Consider the following 25842-nt stretch of genomic DNA (forward strand, 5'->3'; position numbering starts at 1 on the left):
GCGCAATGCCTGCTTTACATGGATCATGATAATGAAAAAGATCCATGTAAAGCAGGCATTGCACAATAGGTTTATTTTTGCTCCGAGGAACAATTTTTATTGGCTCAACCACAGAGCTGCTGCAAAATAGAATCTGGGGTTCACATGATTGACAATACTATGAGTAAAATGAAAAGATGCATTGCATAATATATACAAAGAGCTATTGTATCTTTCAGAGTAGTATTGACAATCTGGCTACAAGACATTTCCAACATCTGGTTCAGCTTAATGAACTCCAGATTATTAGCTGGCTTTCAGATGCATCTCCAGTACAGCTCTTCCAGTCACTACTTTAAAATTTAGTTCATTGAAAAAGGGCATAGGAGTATGAGAAGGGAGAAGATCCCTTTTCTTCTTTATTTAAAGACCATTATCCAAATACTGTGCTAGCTCTTATAAAAATGCTGGCAGTCTGTATTCTGGGCCTGAAGTCAGTTTGTCGCAGCCCACTCCACTGGGGACAATGCGGAAATACAACGTGCGGGCAGGGGCATACCTTGGAGAGGCCAGGCATCCAGGAGCAAGGATTCTTCCACCGTAAAGCAGAGTAGGATCAATGAATGGGGCCAAAGACCAAGATCAGATCTCAGGACCAGGACTGGAACAGGAAAAAGAGCCAGGAGAAGAGCCAAGGACAGGGACCAAAGCAAGAACCAGGAGCAGAACAGGAACCAACAGAGTAGCCAAGGACCAGAACCAAGAACTAGGGACAAAGCCAGGCAACGAGATATTACAGGCAGAACTTTATAAGAACTGTTGGATCAGCAAAGGTGTGTCAGGCTAGAACTCCTTATACACAGCCCTCAATTTAGGACACGTTTAATGCTGGTCCAATAGAAAACCTCCAGAGACCTGTGCCCATAACTTTTCTTCGCTTAATATTTTCTACAAGATTCTTGGAAAATCAGAGTCCCTGTAGTTACACTGCAAAATCCCCCAGTCTTGAACATCCAGGGCCAAAGGTTCAATCCCTGCTGCTCCTGACAGTATACTCTCCCTCTAATGGGTGATCTCTGGACACCACAAAAAGACCTTCAGGGTGCCAGATCCAACCCCGAGGGGGTACCAATTGGAAACTGAGCATAAAGCCAGATCCCGCCATGCTGGGTGCAGGAACAGAGCCTGGCCTGGGGCTGACACTGGAACTGCAAGAATAGCTGGCACCAACTTCACAGGTGCATATACAGAAACTTAAGTTGATGATGCAGCTAATGCAGAGTTCACTGGAGCCAGAGCAAGCACTAGAGCTAAGGTGACAGCCAGCGCTGACTTCACCAGTACATGGATAAGGACTAAAACTGAAGAAACAACTGTCACAGAGTTCATTGGTGTGAAGGCAGGCACTGGAGCTGTGGCAACAGCCAGCACTGATTTCGTTAGTAAATAGACAATAATTTGGGGTTAATGAGGGAGCTAAGATGGAGTTCATCACTGTCTGTGCAAACATGGATACTGTGGTGACAAATGGCACGACTTCACTAGTGCACAGACAAGGACTGGAACTGAAGCAACAGCTGATAGAGCTCACCAGTGTGAAGGCAGGCACTAGAACTATAGCAAAGTTGGTGCTGCCTTCACCTGCACATGGACAGGTGGTACAGCCTGCATGGAAGTTTTGGTGCACCTTGGAGCAAATCTATCACAGGAGCTGGCTTGACATGTAGAGGAGCCATTTCAGGAGCTAGCTCGGTGTGGATTGGAGCCATCACAGGAGCTGGCTTGTCATGAACAGAAACCATCATAGGAGTTCCCTTGTCATGGAGAGGAGCCATCACAGCCATCATAGCCATCCTCTCCATCACATGGAGAGGAGCCATCTTGGAGTGGAGTCAAAGGATGTTGCTCTCCTGGAGTGGAACCATGGCAGGATCTGGCTCGGCCAGGAGTGAAGTCGTTGCAGGAGCTGGCTCAGTTAGGAGTGGAGTCATGGCAGGCCAGGACAGCTGGTTTGAGACTTTCTAAAGCCAGAATAGACTAGAGCAACTTCTTTGGTGTTATAGGAGTAGCCTGGAGTACAGTCTTTGGCACTGTGGCAGCAGCTTGGAGTAGAATTTTTCATACTACAGGAGCAGCAGAGAATGAAGACTTTGGTGCTGTGGGAGCATCCAAGTGCAGAGACATGGAAACTGTTGTGGATACAGGCTGAAAAAAGGTCTTTGGTTTTGCCTTCACAGCCTGGAATGGAATCTTTTGCTTTGCTGGCACTGCCCAAAATTGAATTTTTGGCTTTAATGGCACAGCCTGAAATGGTATGTCTGGAATGGAGTCTTTGAATCTACTAGCAAAGAAGGAAATGGAGCCTGAGATTGCTGATGCAGCCTGACGTGGACTCCCCAGGGAAGCTTGCTGTGGAAAGTCAAAAGACCAGTCTATAAAACTGGTAACAAATGATCTTCTAACTATCGGAAATTCCAGCCATATGAAATGGAGTTGTTGAAACTACTGGCATAACCTAGAATGGATTCTTTGAATTTGCTGGCAGAGCATGGAATGGAGTCTGAGTTTGCAGATACAGCCTGGAGTAGACTCACCAGAGGAGCTTGCTGCATCCTACATGGGTCTTGCTTTCGTATAGAGCGCCAGAGACAGGAAAGCAACCCACATTAATTTTTTTCTTGAATGGTTCATCTTGAAACGGTGTATTTGGTTTTCAGGACTACTAAGTCTTCATCTTGTCTCTGGGTTTGGGCTATTCCAAACTGTGATAAGCCCACTCCACTGGGGACAAAGGGGAAGTATGATATCTGGGTAATGGTGTACCTCAAAGAGGCTGGGCATTTGGTTGCAAGCGTTCTTCTGCCCTGAAGCAGTGTAGGATTCAGGATTGGGGCCAAAGATCAAGGTTGGAGCTGAGGACCAGGTCCAGAACAGAAACAGGAGATAATCCAATGACCAAAACCAAAGCAGAAACCAGAAGAAGAGCTAAAGAGCAAGATTGGAGCAGGAACGAGGAGAGTAGCTGAGAACTAGGAATCTGAGTAGCAACCAAGAACCAGAAGAGGCAGAAAGAAGGCCAAAGCAGAAACCAGAAGAAGAGCTAAAGAGCAAGATTGGAGCAGGAACGAGGAGAGTAGCTGAGAACTAGGAATCTGAGTAGCAACCAAGAACCAGAAGAGGCAGAAAGAAGGCCAGGCAAAAAGTTATCACAGAACAAACTCTATGAGGACTGTTGGACCAGCAAATGTGCTTCAAGCTAGAGCTCCTTATATACAGCCCTCAATTTAGAACACAGTAGGCTCCAGAAGGGAGCCTCTGGGGTAGATCTCCTTAAATTTGCTTCACAATATTTTCTACAGGATTCTTGGAAAATCAGAATTCCTGTAACTTTACTGCAAGATCCTCTACTCTTGAAACCTTAGGACTGAGGGTTCAATCCCTGCTGCCCCTGACACAGTAGTGCCACAGGAAAAAACTGTGCATATCTACAATACTATCTCACAGAACTGGCATCAATTTAGGATAATGTTTTAGTTATAAAAACAATCCTGATATGAACTTTACAACTGCATCTTAAATAATTTTGAGGGACAACCTGATGGCTGGATTTTAAAACCTTGGCGCGTGTAAATCCCGGGGTTTATGCGCGTGGCTGGGCCTTACACGCAGCAGGTCAATTTCCAAACCGGCCCGGCCATGCACATAAACCCTGGGATGCGTGTAAGTGCTGGGCCTCAAAAGGGGGCAGGGTGGCCTGGGACAGCGCCATTTCTCTCTGTCCCAGAGCCTCGCACACCAGCCGGCTGTGCAAAAAAGAGATTAAAACCGAAAAGAGATTTAGATTTAGGGGTTGGGAAGGAGAGGAGAGGGGAAGGAGAGGAGAGGGGAAGGGGAAGGGAGGTTGGGGAAGTTCCCTCCCAGTCCGCTCCTTAATTGGAGGGGACTGGGAGGGAACTGGGGAAGCCTGCGATGCGTCACCGCGTGAATTTGCACAATTGCACCCCCTTGCATGCACGGATTATAAAATCCGGCGTGCATGTGCGAGTGACCCACCGATTTTATAACACGCACGCGCCGGTGCCCGCATGTTATAAAATTGGCGCATCCATGTGTGCGTGCCAGGAAGCGCATGCGCACCTTACATAATCTACCCGTTAGTGGCAGTTCTGTGCACTACTATGCCCAGATTGGGCACTACTATGCCCAGATTGGGCCTTCCATTCCCCAGGCTGGCTGAGGATGCTGTAGAGTCAGTATTCACAGTCCCTTAAAGGAAGGGAGTTATAATCATCATTAAGGACAAACCTGACCACCGGATTTAGAGCCAATGATTCAGAGATCTGGAAGGAACTCTGTTACATGGTTCTCGTATCTCAGGACTGCATTTTATTTATTTGGCAAATTTTCTTATCTATCTTACCAAAATTTGTTCAAAACAAAAAATCTTAATACATTGGGAGGGCAATTTTTAAAGGCATTTCTGGGGTAAAACAGGGTTTTATGCAAACAGAGGTAATTGGTAATTTTCAAAAGCAGATATTTCCTCACATTAAAGTACATGTATACTTTCACATGCAGAAAGCAGAGGCATTGTTAGGGGCAAGATTGGGGTGGGGTTAGCAGATGTTGCTGGAAAAAGGTGTGCATACTTTTTCTGACCCAAATTTCTAAGGGAAAAAAATTCCGCTTTAAAAATTGGTACAAAGTCTGTGGATAAAATACCTTCAGACTTTATACTTCCTATGCATGGTTATAAACGTTGCCCTCTAAAGAATCTCAAGAGAGATAGACTTCAAATAATCTTTCAACGCAAAAATCAGATCCTACACAATCAAAATGATATAATTAAAAACATGGCACATTACATAACCAAACCATACTTGGATGAAATACTCCAATTAAAAGCAGAGACAATAAAATTCAACACATTTCTTAGATCCCATGATAGTACAGCACAGCGGCTTAACACCATTCTTATATTACATCATCAAGCTAAAAAGCAAAAGTCAGAAATGACCTCCTGAAACAAACTCCTGAGGCCAAAACATTACAATAACCAAGGAGTTTTCAAGCTCCTTCTAAAACCCATCAAATTGTTTAATAATCTGATCTTTTATGAGAGCTCATTTCACAAGTGAAGAATCTTTCATGGGTTTTCATGGATGCCACAGTTACCCTTCCTTCTTTGAACACAATGCATGATTAGGAAAACAGTCACCAAGTTTGTTTTTTTGTTTTTTTTTGCTCAGATAAGCAGGACTTAGGTCCTGAAGAATCATAAAAGCTACAACCAAGGCTTTAAACCATTCACAGGCTGAAGCAAGACTACTGAAATATGCTGCTTACATTTACATTCTTATGTAGACAGACTGCTGAGCTTTTGATTTATTTATTTGTGGATTTTTATATACCGACATTAGTATGGGAACATCACATCGGTTTACATAGAACTAAAAAATAGCAAACAAGCTTTACAGAGAACAATTAACAAAAAATAGCAAAACGATATTCCATGATTAAGTGAAATTTCCTTAACAGCTTCTTTGGCAACCCCAAATATAGACCACTACATTACATACTTTTTCAAAACTATTGGGCTATTTTTCCCATATAGATCAGGGTCCCTAGCCTTGAAATCCATTTTGATTATCCAACTATGAGTCTTCAAAACCTTATGCAGGAAGAAAACAGACTAGATTTAGCAATTTAACCTAACTTCAAAGATATTACCTGTAGTCGTCAGAGGACAACTCCATGTCTTAGCTAGATTAAATAAATTTTGAATAATTTATAAACTGTAGAATTTTGGAGGCTTAAAGGAATTTTTAGCATCACTTTTTCATAACATTTGAGGTCCACATTCAAAAGCCATTTAGACAGATAACTATTACATTATCAGTCTAAATGATTTATCCAGCCATATTTAGCACTTATCCAGCTAAATTATAGCTGGTTAGCTAGTTACATGGATAGAATTTAGCCAGATAATAAGGGGAAATTCTGTGGGCAGGCAAGAGGTGTTCTTAGGAGGAGCGAATTTAGCCGCATAACTTAAGTGGCTACCTCTGGTCAGGCTGTAGGTTTGTCCTAAAGTTAGCTGTTTAGAGATAACCAGCTAACTTTAAGATACCCAGGTATATTCAGCAGTGCAACTGCACCACTGAGTATACCCTGCTAGTTTACCCAGATATGTTTATGGCCCTGATTTTTTAAAGCATTGGGTTTTACACTTGTAAATGCACTTTACCCATGTATTTATTTATTTATTTATTTGGTGCTTTTCTATACCGGCATTCATGATAAAATCATATCATGTCGGTTTACATGGAACGGAGGTACAATAACCTTAGATATTAACAAAGCAAAGAGAAGCAGAAGTTACAATAAAACAGGGGTGCTGGAACTGGGGGAAGAGGAAGAACAAAGCATAAGTAACTCAACAGCAAGAAGAGCAATTATTTACATTGTACTGAATGTACAGTAATGACTGCTATGTTGAATCAGTGGGTTTCTGGAAAGGCTTGTTTAAATAACCAAGTCTTAAGCCTTTTTCTAAAAGTCACCAGGCAGGGTTCTTGTCTGAGTTTGGGGGGAATAGCATTCCATATGGTTGGTCCCGCTGTAGAGAAAGCCCGTTCTCTGGATGCTAGATGGTGTGTGGATTTGGTTGAGGGTTAGGAGTATTCAACGGTTAGGAGTGTTTCAACTTGAGGAGGAGCTAGTTATACTCTACAAGTTTGCTGAAGTTTTCAAAAAAGGACAATTTCCAAGGACCTAACTTCTCACTAGAGTACAGCTGATGATACCAAAAATTGGGGTGGATTTTAAAAGGGTTACGCACATAAGTTATGCGTGTAACCCTTAAAAAAAACCCTATGCACGCCGAGCCTATTTTGCATCAGCTCGGCAGCGCGCGCAAGCCCCGGAACGTGCATAAGTCCCAGGGCTTTGCTGGGGGGCATGTCAGGGGGCGTGTCGGGGCGTGTCAGGGGGGCGTGTTGGGGAGTGTAAGTGGGCTTTTGAAAATTGCTACAATATATGCCATTGAATTGTCCGTTCTTCTCAGCTTACCTGCCATGACAATCAAGCCTCTGCAATTATTGCTTAATGCAGCTGCCCATCTTATCTTTGGGCAAAAAAGACATGATCACATTACCCCTGTGCTTGTGAACCTTTCCTGGCTTCCCATCACAGAACAGATGAAATATAAAATTGCTTTTATCACATTTAAACTGATCTCTTCAGACATGTCACCATGGGGAAATACATTTTACATATGTACTGTCCCACAGCCAACTACGCTCTTCTCAAAGGGGCGTCCTGGATGTGCCTTTAGTGTGTCATGCAAGATTATGCTGCACCAGGGACTGTGCCTTTTCTGTGGCAACTCCAATTTTGTGGAACGTACTGCCTGAGGCCCATTTAGTTGATAGTCTAAGATCTTTCAAATCCTTGCTGAAAACATGGCTATTTAAGGAAGCACATGACTTGATATGAGAATTGTCTAAACGATTGGTTTGTTAGTTGTAACTGAGCTGCTCTCATGCATGTGTTTTTATGTGATATGTTTGTGCATATTATTTTATGATTGTACAACCTGTACATCACCTAGTTTTCTTGCTTTAGGTGGTTTATTAATACAAGTAAAGATAACAACAAAGATTTACCCATGTAAGTGCACTTTACATGATTGACTTTTGAAAATTGCTAAAATAGTATGTTACATTTACTCACTTAACTTCTTTGAAAATTCACCTGTTTAGTTTGAAATATATATGAAAATGCATGGGCATTGAAATCTATAAAATTTGGACTATGATTATATCAATGGATTTCTAAATATTGCAGTGGATCTATATAGGACTGTCCCTTATAAATAATTTATGTGACTGAATAGCAAAAGTGTGCTAATGAATTTTTATAGTGGAGTATATACTTATTTCTCACAACAAGGAGGATTGTCTGGTATATATAATTCCAATTTCAGACCATGTTATCCAGATAAGTAAGTATTCGCTAGATCTACCAACAGATTTGTAACATGATTTGAGAAGTTGTCTGGATCAAAGTCTCATCTAAATCTGCAGTGAACTAACTGAATTATCAATTTCTGGGCCAAAATGTCTGACACAGACTCCCCTCTCTTACTTTTCTCCTGCTGAAAACCAGGGCCATAAAAAAATTAAAACAATAATTTGGGTAGGCTTATGGATATCTTGAATAATACTTAGATCACAAATTAAATTTAAAAAAAATCCATTGCTTCTCCTGTTACTTTAGAGTCTGCTCGATTATTGAATACCCCTAAAATACCTTAGGGGTATTCTTTAGGATTTCCATAATTAGCTCACCTAATTCTAAGAAGGAAGCCATTACTCAAGAAGCCCTATATATCAAAAGGTCAGCTAAGTCTTTAGTAGACTAGATTTCAAAAGGTGGCATTCCCTTCCTTGAGGCCAATTTACCAGCATCAAGAAAAAAGATAAACTAGTCCTAAAAACAATAGTCACCCCCCTCTCGAGATTTCCCTAAAGCTGAAAATTCTGGAGGATATAAAGTTAAAAAACAAACTCCTCTGTCATCAGACAACTTTGTCTCGAAGACGCAAAGGATGTCCAAGCTTTTATCCTGAATTAATTAATAAATTAACTGTTCTTTATTGTTCATTGAGCTATCATTCAATAGAGTTTAATTAGAAACAGTAGTAAGACCAGACTATTACCTTTCCCAGATGATAATGATTAGACTAGGAAGTGTGGAGGGCGGGTCTATTACAAAAGCAAAAAAAAAAAAAAAAAAAAAAAATCACATAATTCTATAGCAGCTCTCACAGGGCTAAAATCTGTGGATACTTTATACCCGCAGATTTTAACCTGAATTTTCAAAGTGAACCTATGAGCATGTCTGCTTTCAAAATTCACAGGTTGCCCTGGTACGTGTGTACATATAGCCTCAGGAAGTTCAACCTGCTCCAGATCAGGTTTCACTTTCTGTCTATATATTGATGAAGTGCATATACTTTTGAGCCGAAAGTGTGGATGCTTTCCTCACCCCATTTTCAGCCCTCCACCATTGCCCAAATACCGCTTGCTAGTGTGGGTTAAAACATGAGCAAATTGGGGTTTTGAATGTACTTTTACACAAAAAAACTCCCTACTGATGCTCAAAGTGCCATTTATGCATAAAACAAAGTTTTATGCATAGAAGTTGCTTTGAAAATGAAGTCCTCAGGCCATATAACTTGGAATTCACTTTTGGAAGCCTTGAGGGCCGAGACCTATATTAAATCATTCAGGAAAAAGGTAAAAGTATTCACATTTGCCCAGGTGTTTGGAAATTGATGGGATAATGAGTATGTAAATATAGCTGAAGGGAGTGTTAAATAATCAGTGTTCAAAAATGAAGGGGAATGTAATTTTGTTGTCATTTTGTTTCTTTTGTATATTGTAGCATCTGAGACTTTTATGAATGTTTTATTTGTAAGCCACCAAGAACATAAGATAGTGCAGTTAATAAATTATTTAAATAAAAATAGGTAGCAATATAAATTATTTCTGGTTTCTTTATAGGTTCTCCTGAATGGCAAAGCTGTAAAACTATTTGGGTACAGGCAGGGACTCAAACATTTAAAATGCTTGGCAATTGGTCAGAGATGCATTCAGATTTTCTGTAAACAACTGGATTATAAGGAAAATATACTTTGCAGCCATTTTACGAGGTCATTTAGCATCAAAGACAAATACATTAAAAAAAACTCAAGCAAGTGTGTCATAGATTGAATATTAGGCATTGAAAAGCATGCAGAATCTTTATGTATACCAGTGTAGCAGGAGAAACATTAATATCAGACTCATAAGAACATAAGAAATTGACATAATGGGTCAGGTCAAGGGTCCATCAAGGCCAACATTCTGTTTCCAACAGTAGCTGGCCAATTCAGACTAAGTACCTGGCAAGTACCCAAAAACTATGTAGATCCCATGCTACTGATATCAGTAATGTCAGTGGCTATTCTCTAAGACACCTTGATTAATAGCAGTTAATGGGCTTCTCCTCCATGAACTTATCCAAACCTTTTTTAAACCGAGCTACACTAACTGCACTAACCAATCCTCTAGCAATAAATTCCAGAGCTTAATGTGCATTAAATGAAAAAGAACTTTCTCCAATTATTGTGCTACTTGCTAACTTCATGGAGTGCCCCCTAGTCCTTCTATTATGCGAAAGAGTAAATAATCGATTCACATTTACCTGTTCTAGACCTCTCATGATTTTAAAGACCTCTATTATATCCCGCCCTCAGCCATCTCTTCTCTAATCTGCCAGCCCTAACCTATTTAGCCTTTCCTCATAGGGGAGCTGTTCCATCCCCTTTATCATTATGGTCTTCCTTCTCTGTATCTTCTCCATCGCAACTATATCTTTTTTGAGATGCGGCGACCAGAATTGTACACAGTACTCAAGGTGCAGTCTCACCATGGAATGATACAGAGGCATTATGACGTTTTAAATTTTATTCACCATTCCCCTTCCTAATAATTCCTAACATTCTATTTGGTTTTTTGGGGTTTTTTTTTACTGCCACAGCACACTGAGCTGACAATTTCAATGTATTATCCACTATGACGCCTAGATATTTTTCCTGGATGGTAGCTCCTAATATGGAACCTAACATCGTGTAACTACAGCATGGATTATATTTCCCTATATGCATCACCTTGCATTTGTCCACATTAAATTTCATCTGCCATTTGGATGCCCAATTTTCCAGTCTCACAAGGTCCTCTTGCAATTTATCACAATCTGCTTGTGATTTGACTACTCTGAATAATTTTGTATCATCTGCAAATTTCATTACCTCACTCATCGTATTCCTTTCCAGATCATTTATAAATATATTGAAAAGCACTCCACTGTTTACCCCACTGAGAAAATTGACCATTTAATCCTACTCTTATTTCCTGTCTTTTAACCAGTTTGTAATCCACAAAAGGACACTGCCTCCTGTCCCTTGACTTTTTAGTTTCCTTAGAAGCCTCTCATGAGGGACTTTGTCAAATGCCTTCTGAAAATCCAAATACACTACATCTACTGGCTCACCTTTATCACTTGTTTATTAACCCCTTCAAAAAATAAAGCAGATTTGTGCAGCAAGACTTGCCTTGGGTAAATCCATGCTGTCTTCCATTAAACCATGTCTTTCTACATGCTCATTGTTTTTGAGTTTAGAATAGTTTCCACTATTTTTCACGGCACTGAAGTCAGGCTCACTGGTCTATAGTTTCCTGGATTACCCCTGGAACCCTTTTTAAATATTGGGGTTACATTGGCCATCCTCCAGTCTTCAGGTACAATCGATGATTTTTAGGCATGTGCATTTGTTTGCAGCATATTGGCAATCCACAACGTATATGCCATATTTGTTGTATTCGTGGAGGTCACGAAACATATGGTGAACCCCCACGAATACAACGTATCACTAACTAATAAAAACCTCCCTTCTCCCTAAGACTTGCCAAAAGTACCTGGGGGTCCAGAGGGGGTCCTGGAGCGATCTCCTGCACTCGGGCTGTCGGCTGCCGGTATTCAAAATGGCGCCGATAGCCTTTGCCTTTACTTGCCATTGGTCTGCCCCTGTCACATGGTAGGAGCACAAGATGGAGCCGGCCATCCATTGTTCCTACCATGTGACAGGGGCCAACCAATGGAACCAGTAGCCCCTGTGACATAGTAAGGACAAAGTCTATTGGCGCCATTTTGAATACCGGCAGCCAACAGCCCGAGTGCGGGAGATCGCTCCAGGACCCCCGCTGGACCACCAGGGACTTTTGGCAAGTCTTGGGGGGATCAGGAAGGTGGGGGGTTGTAGTTAATTAAATTTAAAGTATTGGGATGGGGGGTTTGGGAAACAAATACATATGTAACTAATGAACGGATCGGGGTCCCCTGAGAACAGATGCAACGGATTTAGGTCCTGACAAATCCTAATACCGAATGGGACAAATCTGTCCCTGCTGCACATCCCTAATGATTTTATGATAGGTTATAGGTTGCTCTCCTGTTCTCATTTCAGGAGAGCAAAAAATTCTAGCATGATGGTGCTAAAAGGTAATTGCATAGGAAAAGAATGTAGGCAGATGATATCAATGTCAAAGAAATGATCCTTAGTCAAGAGTTTCTAAACTTTCACTTTTTAGCACTTTTTTCCTTAAAAAAAAAAATTAAGCTTATATATATATATATATATATGTTTTGTCTGTCTGTCTATACATTATCTCCCAAATCACCTATATATCCATATTGTCCATGTAGGTATATCTATGCAAAAGCTTGAAATTGAAATAATGTTTTCCTATAAAACTTATGGATCTAGCACAAAATTGTTTTTAGAAAAAAGCACTCGTACAAATTGCTCTGTAATTCTTTTCTTAGTTGTTTCCTTCCCATGATTTCTGCATTAGCAGCAAAAGTAGGATTATGATGTCTGTGAAATGCAGATTTGAATAATGAAATAAGTAAAAGATGATTAAGTTTCAATAGTACCTTCAAGTTATGCCTTGTTATTCCCCACATTTGCAAGGTCTTAAATCAAATAAACTGTAGAAAGGAAATTTCTGTGATTCATTATGCCAAATACAACAATAACTGATGAGGCACATCCCTGTTTTTATTTTTTTTTAACTCTATATCTATTTACATTTTCAATTCTTAAATGTCAAATTCAGCAATTCACTATAAGATTAAAAGGAAATTGATATATCTGTCTAATGCAATATAAATGCTGATTTCAGTGTTCAATTATAGATCAAGAGATCCAATACACATAATTCCCAAGAGAAAGACAATAAAAGGGGGAAAAAAATAAGGAATTACAACACATGAAGAGATAACTGGTAGACCGAAAATACCAAATGCATCACTTTTCAAGAGACCTTGAGCCATCAGCTAAGGTCTTATCACAGAGAAATACTGAGAGCTGAGATGGTTAAAAAACAAAAAACAAAACCCTAGCACCTTGATAGTTTATTACACATTTGCAAGGAATCCACTTTCTTAAAAAAAGCAACCTAAATGCTAAATCCACATCAGATTCTAAAGTAACAACAACAACAACAACAATTAAAGTTAAATGAAAAACATCTTTAGTTCTTATCTTAGTTAATACCGGTAATAGGGATGTGAATCGTTTTTTAAAAAAATCGTCTGATATTTTTTAAATCGTCAAAAATCGGTACAGTGCGCGATACAATAGAAATTTTTACGATTTATCGTGAAAAATCATTACTCCCATTAGTGTCCATTAATGGGAGTTATTTGGGGGGAGGGTGGGAAAACCGGCACACCAACACAACCCCTAAATCCACCCTGACCCTATAAAACTAATCCCTTACCTTCCCCCACCCTCCCGAACCCCCCCAAAACATTTTACAAGTACCTGGTGGTCCAGTGGGGGCGCGGGAACCGATCTCCCGCTCTCGGGCCATCGGCGCCATTTTGACTGCAACTCAAAAATGGCGCCGATGGCCCGATTAAAAAAAAACCCACCCGACCCTTTAAAGATGACTGGCGCCATCTTTAAAGATGGCGGCAGCCAGCCAGTGCTCCTACCATGTGACAGGGGCCGGCCAATGGCACGGATACCCTGTCACATGGTAAGGGCAAAGGGCCATCGGCGCCATCTTTTTGATTGGCAGCCAACGGCCCGAGAACAGGAGATCACTCCCGGGACCACCACTAGAGCACCAGGTAATTTAAAAATGTTTTGGGCGGGATCGGGAGGGTGGGAGAAGCTAAGGGGTCATCTTTAAAGGATCGGGTGGGGTTTTTTTTAATCGGGCCATCGGCGCCATTTTTGAGTGGCAGCCAAAATGGCGCTGATGGCACGAGAGTGGGAGATTGGTCCCCGCGCCCCCACCAGGAACTCGTAAAATGTTTTGGGGGGGTGGGGGAAGGTAAGGGGTCAATTTTAAAGGGTAGGGCCTCACTAAAAAAAAAAATAACGATGTGAATCGGAACAGATTCCGATTCACATCTCCAGCGATCAGATTTTTTTCTCCCTCCAGCCGAACCCGATTGTTAAGACGATCGGGCACACGATTCACATCTCTATTTAATAATGCAGAGATATCTAAACTATCAAAAAAGATAGCCCTGATGGATCAGGTTCTTCAGGAACTGAGCCAGACTTCTGTAATAGTGGCTATATATATATATATATATATATATATATATATATATATATATATATATATATATACACATACACTAACAGGCATTCATTCATATAGTGATGAAAGATTACACTTACAGCATAGATGTCACCATAAGAAAATTAATAAATCTTAAAATCTGCTTCTGAACAAAGTTTTCTTCTGATGTAGAACATTATCCTTCACAATAGTGCCTCCTTGTTCATCCATTTCCTTACAGCACTGTTTTACATGAACTTTTCAGGATTCATGATTGCCAAGAGTTTTGGGTTTTTTTTTAACCCCTCTTTGGCTTTGATAGGAGATAAATATGTGGTAACTTATGAATCTCACTAGACAGTGCCTTCCCCAAATCAGAGATGGCCTTCCAAAGCTCTTCCATTGTAACCACTGATAACTTTTAAAGTTAAAAATAAAACTCACTGTTATCACTGGAGGAGATTTGAAGCATGCCCATTGGAAGCAGATTTTCCACGCTCCTGATACAGTTAGCTCCCTTTTTTGGTCTGCAACACAGCTTGATCACAAAGTATCTCATCTTCCACTTCAGAAATCTGTTCCCATGCAAACACCTAACAGATGCCCATCTGATCTCCTCCCCATGGCTTTACTCAACTGCATCACTGGTCAGGGCCAAGGTGCCATCTTGTGAACAGTTCAGCTCAGATTGCAATGGAGTGATGTGCCCCTCTAGATTCAAGGAGACCTTAGGCCCTGAAGATACACCACCTTCTCAGACCCACCAAAGACAAATCTTGCAGGCAAGTCAATGGGGAACAGAGGGGTAGATACCTGTATCTGTGCCACTGCATTGAGAAAGAAATCCATCGGACTTAGTGCCACTTCTAAAGCACGTCCAGGATAGACCCGGGGCCTTACCTTCCTCTTGCACCCCATTCATCGAAGGAAAATGGAAGGAATAAAAAAAACCCAACAAAAGTAATGCATGGAGCAACAGCATCAACTTCTCACTTCTACGTCATCATCGAAGATCTCATCATATATCACTATTTTAACGTTGCATATTTAGATTTAAGTTTTAAGTTTGTATTTTAAACTTTTATTTTTATCTTTATTTTAGCTTATGATGCATATTTAACTTTGGAAATTGTGTATCTAATGTTCATTAACCACTAAATTCTGTGGATTAGCGGGATATAAATTAGTTAAATAAATAGATTACATTAGAAACATGTACATCTTTCTCTGCATTCTCCAGAACAGCACAATATATCATTTTGCACCATTCAAGTGTTTATTTTTTCCATATACATAGAATGGAAGGAAAGTCTTAGTAAATCAGGCTCTTACCCTGTGTTTATTTTTTAAACGTTTGTAATAACATGAAAATAGCTGGAGCTTTAAATTATAGAAAAATAGAGGATGATGACAGAAACATCCAACATTCAGCCAATATGTGCCTGTCTAGTGATGGAGGGTAGGAGAAGACCATAGATCTTTTTTTTTTTTAAATTTTATTTTTATTCAACTTTACAGATTATTTGAAGATACACCCAGACAATATGCACTTAACATTTTATACTCATATAAAACGAGTAAAGAAAACAAACAATCTATATTACTGCATACTCCTTTGTGTTACTCTAAATAAAAAAATAGCAGAAATTACAGAACCTAATCGTTAAGAAACTAAGGGGAGCAATATATTTTAAATCTAAACAAAAAAAAAAAGACCATAGATCTTAATAGATCTACGTTTTTCTCCTTTCCTCCATCACTAAGGCCCCCTTTGTGTCTATCACATGTTTAAATTCTGTCACATCCACTGAAAGTATGCTCCAGGTGTCCTTTACCTTTTCAAGTAAAATAACATTTCTTACATTTCTTTTGAGCTTCCCTCCCTTTGGCTGCTTGTGATGAGTCCTCATCTTTGAAGTTTTCATTCTATGGGAAATGCTAACTTTTAGTACTTTAATGAAACCTGCAAGATATTTGAATTATATCTCCTCTTTTCCTTCTTTCTTTGAGAGAGTATATCTTTAGTTCTTTCATTGTTTTTCTGATGGTCTATAATACAGGCTATGCACAATTTTAGAGGTGCTTTGAATTACCTCTGCCTTGTCAATGTCTATGTGGTCTCCAGAAATGACGGCAATACTTAATGTCCCTCTAGAAACTAATAGATACTAACATTTACTTCTCTCTTTCTAGGGATGTATATTCATTTAAAAAACATAAGGAATCCAAACTGAATACGGAAGATTTGTTTCAATTTGTGGAAAATGAATAAAATATCCAGTGCCCCAAAAATTATGGGACAAACAAAACTGCACAACTCCAGCACAACTTGGAGTCAAGTGAGAAGACAGCGTAGCATCAAAAGCATTGGATTTCAGGTTTGTTCCTTCACTTGGCTTGTTGCCTGTCTGCCTTTCTCCTCCGCATCAGTCTTAGCACCACCTGATTTGATGATATCAGGAGTGTGTAGTATCAAAGATCCCGTGCTGATGCCAGACTTTTACTAGCTGATCTTTGCATCTGTGTTCACTGTTCCTGCTTCTGCCGCCATCATTCCTGCCCCATTAGCTGCCAGGCTGTAGAATCTCTGTACCTCCCTGCAGATTCATTCCCTCAGCTGGTTTACTTCCTGTCTGTCTGCCTTCCCTTCTTGTCAGTCTTTGATGATGTCAGGGACATGTAGCATCAAAGGTCTCACACTGATGCTGGAGGAGCCACCCACCGGAGGGGACATGTACCTCAGTCACACACACAAAGGAACATGACAAAGGAGCTGCTCTTTGGTGCACTCCCTCACGCATGTCCTGTGTATTTTGTTGAATTCATGCAATTTATTTTATCGCCTTTTCTTGCCATCTTTAGCACATTCTACGGCAGATGAGGGTAGTGAGGCTATTCCTGTAATTTGGAGCATGGTCGCTATTACGATCTCCCTGACTATTCCAGACATTCTTTTTCCTTGTCTGCTCATGTCTCTTCCAGACCACCTTCTGACTTAGTGCCTCTTTCCAGAAAGAAATATGACTGCAATATCTTTTCACCACCTTCATTGATTCCTGGTCATTAGGAAGATCTCTGTTCTTGTTGATTTCTAAAAAATAATTGCCTGGATATCCTTTATTAACTGAGATGTGATTTTTCACCTCTGATACAACATTGCTAAATCAATTGCATCTAACTATTCTGTTTTTGTTTTTTTCTCAATTGTACTTGGACAAATGTGGAAGGGATTTATTAGTTGTTGCCAAAGATTCTTTTATGCTATCACAACTACATACATTCCTCACTAGGAGGGGGTCTTTTGGCTAGTTTGTTTTCTATCTGGTATTTAAAATATTTATTCTTTACTGACACAGATGCTGCTGACACTGAAAATAGACTCTAAAAGCCACCTAGTGTTAGGCAACTTCAGCTTACAAGTTGATGTCAGAACACTTTCAGCTAATATTAAGAATTTCCTAGGCTCTATAGCTGACCTGGGGTGAGAGCAAGGTATCAGCTCCCCCACCCACAAGTTAGGTTACTCTAGATCTAGTGTTCCTGCATGGCAATTAGCCTAACCATGAGAACTTTCTTAAGTTCCAGCTGAAGATTTCAGCTCCTACTGTTTCTGCCAAGTGCCCAACATTGACATGCAGAAACATGCATATGTAGATACTGACCAACTACACAATATTTGGTTGCCTACATTATCTGAGCATCACTGTGGTACAAAGTGTTAGATTCAACCTTAGACATTCTTGCATCTCTTAAGAGTCAACGCAGACATCATGCCCCCTGGTACATTGCTAATATATGAGATGCAGAGTGTAAACTTAGACCTATAGAATGGAAATGGCAAAAATCTAAGCTCCCTAGTGATCTGGAAGCCTACAGATTCAATTGGCTTCCTATCAATCTTATTGATCAGGCCAAGAAGGATCCCTATTCTAAGAATATTCAGGTTGACTTATCTTGTCCTTGCAATCTTTTTCGGGTAATCAAATCTCTCACTTCATATCCTGATCAGTATTTGGAGAGCATTCCTGTTGATTTCTGTGAAAAATGATCTCTTTTATTTATCAGAAAAATTGTCTCAGATTGTTTCCCAACTCCCCCAGACTTCGACTATACCATTGAATAAAGTTCCTGTAGTAACTGAATATCACTGAGACTCTTCTGAGCCAATATCTGTATCTGAAATTTCAGAGATCATTGCAAGCTTCAAAACCAATCTCTGTCCCATGGATGACTGTTCCAATGCCCTCATGAAAGTACTGTGTTCAGATTTAAGTAGCTTTGTTTCTAGTTACTATGTCTCCTACAGAAGGCCACTTACCCAGATCCTATTTGTCCAACATTAAAAATTCACTAGGCCCTAAGGAGCTATGTAATGTTGGACCTCTTATTTTTCTCTCTTAATCAAAGTCATTGAAAAAGTTGCCTTGAAGCAACTCAATAATATTATTGATGAGAACGGCTCTCTCAATGACTTTCAATATAGCTTTAGAGCAGGGCTTCCCAAACCTGTCCTGGGGACCCCACAGCCAGTTTGGTTTTCAGGATATCCACAATGAATATGCATGAGATAAATTTGCATATCACGGAGACTCAATATATGTAAATGGATCCCCATGACAGGTTTGGGAAGCCCTGCTTTAGAGCCACATATGTAGAATTTTGAGACATTGTGATGTGGTTTTGACTCCAGTATGAGCTTTTCTTTGGCTCTCAGACATCTTTTCACCTTTGATACATTACATCATTCCATCTTGCTTGAGTGTCTCTCTTCTATGGATATCTCATCTGCTGTGCTCAATTGATTTTCATCCCATTTTCATGATTGATATCAGATTGCAACCCTTGGCTCTTCTAAATTACCTCTTTGTAGGGTGTGGACTGGGATATCAGAAGGATCTGCTCTTTTTGTGGTGTTATTTAATATTTATATCCCTATCTGCCAACTCTTGTCCAAGCTGGGTGTCATTTATAAAATATATAGAACATAAGAACAAAAGATTGCCATACTGGGTCAGTCCAAAGGTCCATTAAGCCCAGTATCCTTTTTCCAACAGTGGCTAATCCAGGTTATAAGTACCTGGCAGGATCCCAAAAAGTATATAGATTCTGCTTATCCCAGCTACACTGACACAGCTTTTACCAGCTCCTCTGACAACGAACTCCAGAGATTCATTATGTAAAAAAAATATTTTCTCTTATTTATCTTGACATTATTGTTTATTTTATTATAGTCAGTCATTCTTAAATTTAGGACCCTCTTTTAGTTGGTCCTGTTCCAGCGTTTACCTTGAACCATGAAGTATAGTGACCAACAGACCCCAGGTTGACCTTTGTAATAAGACTCAGTGATACTGCCTTCATTTGTAAGTACCAGATGCCATTTCACATTGTCACAAGTGGGAACCTTTATCTTTAATAAACATTTATTAATCACCTATGCCAAGGCACTAGGTGATGTACAATGCAAACACATATAAGCAGTAATACAGAAGATGAGAATGTATACAACAGAGATGAGAACTTAAGAAAAAATGTCATCAATTATAAATTAAAAGCTAATTTGAACAGTGCCATTTTAAGCTGTGTTTTGAAAGTTTCTAAAAACTCAGGACAATGCAATATGGATGTGCTACAAACCGCATCCAAACTGGGTGCACATTTTCTTAACACGCGCACCATCACCTCTCCTGAGAGCCTGATATATTAAGCAAATGAGCTGCCATGCAAAAAAGGATGTAATAGGGATAAAACATGTGTCCCTAGTGCACCCATGGCATCTGGTGCCCAGGAGACATGGCTGCACGTGGGTTAGGAAAACAGATGCTCAATTTATGAGGTCCATTTTATCCCATGGCAGCTAATTTACACCACAATATGCACACACAATAAAAACGGCCTGGAGCGTGTATATTGTGCACCCTCCCCCCAATTTTTTTTTTAAGTCAAGGCTTTTTTTTGCATGGTGCTGTTTACTGTGGTTCTTCCCACTTAGTATTGCGATGAAACTAAGTAGGAGGAACCATAGAAAAGCAGGTTTTTTGTTTTTAAGTTGAGCCCTTGATGCATGGGAAGACTTTACATCTGCTCCAGGGTGGAAAGTTTTATGGGTTAAAAAGTGCGCCTCAGGGGCACAGGGATATTTTGCCTTGCGGGGTAATAGCTAATAGCCTCATCTGCATGGAATTTACATGTGATGGGGTGCTATTAGCTACATGCAAGTTTGAATGGCATTTGGGACATGCTGATCCCCTTATTGCATTGGGGATTATGGAATCACATCCAAAACGTGCATCCAAACACTCATTAATCTGTGCACTTTGCTGGGTGCACTTTATTGCATTGGCCCCTCTGTGAGTCACCTCAATTAGTTGATTGAGAAAGCTTGTTAAAAGTATTTCATTATCTCCCAATGTCTAGTGGATCCAACAACTGGAATTCTCCAATCTACATCTGGCAGAATTGATCCCAGTTAACAGTTCCTCGCCTTTTAGATAGCTTCTATCATGTCTCTAACTACCTCTTCCTTTTATGGGCTGGGTGCATCCAGCAGGAACTTTGTGTTGTGCTTTGAATGTTTTAAATCTGATGTTACATGAAGCTCATTGGCCTCTACATAACAGTTCCAATACAATGTATATTAATTTGTCTCAAAGTATAGGGGCTCCAAATTTACAAAGGATGATAACCTATGGATAACACTCAAATAGATTTAGACCCTTTTGGTTTCTTTGAGGCAACCCACAGCAACACAGCTTTTCCTTGGTCAGTTGGTATCTCAATGGCTTTTATTTTGTTCCGAACATATAAAGCTACTCTGACCCACATTTTTACCTAATTGGTTTTTTTCTGATTATTACTGAATCATGATTCAGCTAATACAACCACATCAATGTCCTCTTCCAACATAGTGACATCTAGGTCAATGAGTTTGTTAGATAGATTATGAACATGACTTTCCAACTTGTAGGGTCATTCATCATAATGCGTTATGGCATTAACGCACCTGATAACACGTTAACGCATGCGATAATAGCACTAGCGCAAAAACACATTTTGGGAAGGGTGGGAGGAGGGAGGAATTTGGGCAGGATTTATGAAAATGAGAGGCAATTTGATACCATTTTAGTGCCAAAAATAACTACACCTTTTTTTTGGTGTTAAGCTGTGCGATATGCTTAAAATGGCCGTAACACAATTTGCAATACATTTTTCAAATTGAATTCCGGCCATTTCTGGGCTTGTTGGGGGGAGGGGATAGCGAGAGCACCTTTGGGGAAGCCTTCACAGTATGCAACTATTTATATGCCTATAGGAGGGGCAGAGCTAATAGCTTGAGGTGAGGTGTTGGTTTAGGGGTCAGTTTTTCATGCATCACAGTATACCTCTGTGAAGATTTGATGTCATTTGGAGTGAGGAAAGTCTCAAAGATTTCATTTTCTATCATGATTTTTTGCCCTAGCTTGATGGTACCCTGTTATAGAGTCCATCAAGCTAGGGTGAGAAAACATAGTAGAAATGTCATCTTTGTGAGACTTTCCTCACTCCAAATCATGTCAAATCTTCACCGAGGTGACCAGTGCTGTTCATACATCTCACAATGCATGAAAAACTGGCCCCCTAAACCACCAACACCTCACCTCGAGCTATTAGCTGCCCCTCCTTTAGAGATACAAATACTTGACTACTATGAGGGCCTTATAGATAGTATCTCTCTCTCTCTCACAAAATGGGACATATCACAGGGTGCAAAAAGTTTACCACATGGTGTAATAACTCTAAAATTACCCTAAACACTCCTCTTTTCCCTGTCATAGCAACAGGCCTGAGATATTACAGCATTTTGATGAATCTAGGGTAGGTTGTCTACTTCCATCTCTCATTTGCTATTGCTCCTACCTAGGAATTGCATCATTATACCCATTGCTACTTCACCAACCCCCTTTATCTCCTGTGCAATCTTCCAATTTCCATTAAGTATTTTAAATGCCTTCCAAGCTACTACTGCTTTAGTATATCCATCTGCTTATACAGAACTCTCTGTATACCTCTCCATGCCAAGAATTAATTCTACTTACTATGGATCCCTCTAAATTTTAGTCTTGTTACCATAATTAGATGAACATAGCTGGCCTCCACATCACTACGGGGGTTATTTTCTAAAGGTTTATCGCGTGCGTTAGGGCCTTATCGCACGCGATAAACCCCTATCGCATGTGAAAAGGGGCTTTTCGTGTGCGATAGGATGTAAATGACCGGGAGGGGAGGAGTCTGCCGTGGCATTGCTGCCGACGATAATGTTAGGAACATTCTCACCGGCAATAGCGCGGTGAATAGCACCACCTTTTACGTTGGTGCTCTGCGTGTGAAAGGCTGCAGACGGCTGTACTGCAACCGACAAAATCGCACCACCACGATGCAAATGGCTGCGGCCTTTCGCAGGCCCACCCCTCCCTTCACAGGATTCATTATTCCACGAGGAATGATGAATTCTGCCCTAAGTTGGAAAGCCTATAATCAAAGGTATTGTTTCTATTTTGAAAGGTGTAGCTCATACTTTATTTATATTAGGGATGCTCAGGCCAAACAATTTCATTTTATTGGGGGGTGGTTATCATCTAAATTTCAATTTGTTGGGGGGAGACTTTTTTTTTTTTAATCCATTTCTGCAAATAGTGCATGCTATTCAGAAATAGTATACACTATTTGAAAACAGTGCCAAACAAAAATGAAAAACAATTCAAATTTCAGTGAGGATTTTTTTCTTCATTTTGTCTCAAAACAAAACAAGGCTGTTTCATTACATTTTCAATTTGTTTTCAAAAGAATCCACATCCCTAATTTATTTGGAAGATCTTCCTCTTTAGATAAACTATACTGTGTATGTCTCTATCCCTTGCCATGCTTTAAGCCATGATTAGAAGAATAGGCAAAAACATTACTTGTTCCTCTGCCACTGATTCATATTTTCAGTGCCATGTTGTCATTTCTTAATCACAGTTAAAAGTGAATGCTAGAACATCTTTTGCTCTGTTTGAACTATTGTGCACCTGTCTCTAAAACTAGCCCCTACAGATGTTTTTGTGTTGGACACAATGGGACCATATTAAGTGGCATTTAGCTGGATTACGTGTGAGTTATCCAGCTAAATGCTAACTTTTAAATATTTTGGCACTTACTGTGAAAAGCTAGTAAATTCAACTGACAACACTGTATGCTGTTTGGAATATTAAGGTATGGATTTTGAAATCATCATTTACATTCTCCTATTAACCATTCTGTGTGGAACATCTTTCAATCTCCATGTCCTCATAAGATCTTTTCAGCAGTCTTTACCATATTCACTGATGATACTGTATAAGTGACTGTTATATACTTGTTAATACACTCATGTAGTTTGATTATATCAATTTTTCCTTATTCATGTCATCCTCTATATGTTCCCTTTCCCTTTTCTCCTCTTAGCTGAGCATAATTTTAGCTCCTTAAATTCTTCTTTTTAGGTCATCACACTCCCCAAATCATTTCCTTTCTTTCTGCATTTTTAACTTTCCCAGCTGCCACTACAGCTTCCAGTTTGTTATTGCTAGCTCCTCCACAATTAACCCTTTGCTTGCCATCCTATTGCCACTATTTTATGAGGTTGTATCAACCAAGATTTACTCTCTCTTTTTGAAGAGAGACAGATTTCATCTATGAGCTATAGAGTGACCCTGGGAAAAATTATGCATCGTCTCATATTTCACACTTTTCACAGTCTTGCATTCATTTGTATTACATCACCTCTATAAATCAAAACAATCATTTTTCCATATCCTTATTCTTACACACTCCTCTAATTCTCCTCAGCTTTCCAGTACCATAAACTTTAGCCTTCTGACAGCTCCCTCTGCTAATAAAATCACTTCACCCTCTGCTTTCAATTTTGCTACTCCATGATTTCACCAACAAACGTCGATTATCTATGCCTTATATATTACTTTTTCTCCTGCTTTCCCCCATTCCATGACAACTTCATTAGAAAGACCTTCTGTTTTGTGAATTCTCTCTTTTCAGCCTTAATCTTATTGAATTCTCCGCTCTCCCTCTCCTCTTGCATTTTCCAGTAACGCTTCTCAGCTCTCATTTTTAATGGTTCATTACATTATGCAACTATCCCATTTATTTATACTTCAGCAATTGTTTTCAGAATCTTCTAAAAATCTTTATTTGATCTGACTCTTCCTACCAGTTGCACGCCCCTCTCTCCTACCACACCTTTCATTTCTAATGCTCTGATTGAGCCTAGATTCTTTTGCGTGACTCTTTATTGAACCAACATAAGAGTTAGCCAAAGATGTTATATTTGCACTGTAGAGATCATCTGAACATTGTCTTTTTATTGTTGCTTCTGTTTAAAGGCAAAGAATCCATCATATGTTTGAAACATCTTGAAAAGGGGGGGGGGAGGGGGGATTTACCAACAAATATTCTCCTACTTATATTCCAAATTTTGCATTAGCCATGCAATAGAAATTGTTCTTTCACCATTAGATGTCTTGACCTTTCCTTTGCATTTGATATTGTGAATAACTTTTTTCTACTTTAATCAATCAGGAACATATTTGGGGGGAAGGGAGGGGGAGTGCTGCACTTTGAGGAAAGGCCTGCTCACCTATAGTAGTAGCTGCATCCCCAACACTTTAAACTCACTATCCCAGGACCCCACTTCTGTTGATTCGCCCTGGGCCCCGCACCCTCCTAAGGTCAGCCCTGTAATCAATAGACACTTGAGTCTTCCTCCGGCATCGTTTTGTCCCTTCGCCCCTATATTTTCTTCAATATTGTTTTATGGTGAATCACTAACAATAAGCCTCCTGTCTTCCTCTCCTGTCTTTCACAGACCCTCAAGACTCAGAACTTGACCCAGCATTCTTTCCCTGCTATATGTACATAAGAACATAAGATATGCCATACTGGGTCAAACCAAGGCTCCATCAAGCCCAGTATCCTGTTTCCAACAGTGGCCAATCCAAGTCACAAGTACCTGGCAAGTACCCAAACATTAGATAGATCACAAGTTACTATTACTTATTAATTATCGCAATAGTAGTTTATGGATTTTTCCTCTAGGAACTTATCCAAACATTTTTAAAACCCAGTTACACTAACTGCTGTAACCACATCCTCTGGCAATGAATTCTAGAGCTTATCTTAGTGCTGATTGAAAAAAAAAATTGTATTTGATTTTTTTTAAATGAGCTACTTGTTAACCTCATGGAGTGCCCCCTGGTCCTTCTATTATCTGTGAGAGTAAATAACCAATTTACATTAGCTTGTTCAAGTCCTTTCATGATTTTTAGACTTCTATTATTTATTCCAAACATTTGATATTCTATTTTCAAGGAAAGGTCTCAATTTTAATAGACTATCAAGTACATTAGCAGTTACATTATTCATCATATTTTGAGCGGTAATACTGACAGAATGTCCAAGCATAGACACTTAATGAACTGGTTGAGTGAAGAACTGATTGAATAGCCATGCCTTTGCTAGCACAGATCAAGGTGAATGGGTAGTGATGCCTCATTCCAGATTTTGGAATCATAGCAGCTGAAGGTCCTCAGTCTTGTGCAGGTCAGTTTTGTGGAGGCCGGAGGGGCAGGACAGAAGAACCTTTTGGGAGGATCAGAATTCT

At 39.8% G+C, this 25842-nt stretch overlaps 1 protein-coding gene across 1 annotated transcript in view; it reads right to left on the bottom strand.

Annotated features, from left to right (window-relative positions):
- Positions 1-25842, bottom strand: part of FGF10 (fibroblast growth factor 10) — a 299121-nt gene that overhangs the window by 125348 nt on the left and 147931 nt on the right.

This window comes from Rhinatrema bivittatum, chromosome 1 (assembly GCF_901001135.1).
Source record: "Rhinatrema bivittatum chromosome 1, aRhiBiv1.1, whole genome shotgun sequence".
In the NCBI taxonomy this organism is placed as follows: domain Eukaryota; kingdom Metazoa; phylum Chordata; class Amphibia; order Gymnophiona; family Rhinatrematidae; genus Rhinatrema; species Rhinatrema bivittatum.